The 943-nt window shown below is 51.9% G+C and overlaps 1 pseudogene; it reads left to right on the top strand.

The window, feature by feature from the left end:
* The first annotated feature begins 523 nt into the window (after nt 1-523).
* On the top strand, nt 524-619 carry LOC138288645 (small nucleolar RNA SNORA17; annotated as a pseudogene).
* The last annotated feature ends 324 nt before the right edge of the window (nt 620-943 follow it).

The raw sequence follows: 943 nt of genomic DNA, 5'->3' as shown, positions 1-943 counted from the left end.
GTGGGCGTATTCCTGTTGGCGTGACGGTGGAGGTTTTGTTATCGCCAGTTTATCACTGACATTTGGTGTGGCGGACTTGTATGGGTGTCTAGATTTTGGCGGATTCTGAGCTGTGGGTCGTAATAGCTGTAGCGGATTTCCACGCCCGCAGTGGTGTGTTGGCAGTCTTCTGCACGGCAGTAAGCGGGATTTACCACCAATGTTGTAATGAGGACCTAAGGCCCATATTCATACTTTTTGATGCAAACCAGCACCAGCGCTGGTTTGCATAAAAATATTTACCACTGGTTAATGCCATCCCAACGTGCCAGGCGGGCGCCTTATTTATGCAGCCTGGTAAGAGTAAAAAAAATGACTCAAACTGGGCAACGCAGGCATAGGGAAGAATGGGGGTTATGCGTAAAAAATGATGCAAGTCAGGTTAGAGTAAAAAATCATGGCTCTAACCAGACTTGCGCCATGTTTTGACGCACAACTCCCATTGAAATGACTCCTGTCTTGGAAAAGACAGGAGTCATGCCCCCCTGCCCAAAGGCCAAGCCTAGGGGACTGCTGTCCCCTGGGCATGTCATTGGGCACAGTGGCATGTAGGGGGGCCTAAGTTAGGCCCCCCTACGCCACTGTAAAAAAAAATACTTACCTCTACTTACCTGCACTTACCATGGATGGGTCCCCCATCCGTGGGTGTCCTCCAGGGGTGGGCGAGGGTGGCAGGGGGTGTCCCTGGGGGCAGGGAAGGGCACCTGTGGACTGCTTCCATGGTCAGAGACCATGGAAATGAGCCCACAGGTCCCTTAACGCCTGCCCTCACCCAGGCGTTAAAAAACGGTGCAAATCAGGCTGGGTGCCATAAGGCCCGCCCCCTCCTGTGCGTCAAAATGACGCAGAAGTATAAATAAGTCTCACATGCCTTAAAGTCATTTTTTGGACAGGAACGCCTACC

The sequence above is a fragment of the Pleurodeles waltl genome, chromosome 4_1, assembly GCF_031143425.1.
Source record: "Pleurodeles waltl isolate 20211129_DDA chromosome 4_1, aPleWal1.hap1.20221129, whole genome shotgun sequence".
NCBI lineage: Eukaryota > Metazoa > Chordata > Amphibia > Caudata > Salamandridae > Pleurodeles > Pleurodeles waltl.
Note: the sequence above shows the minus strand (reverse complement) of the source record. Positions and strands in the feature narration are given on the sequence as shown.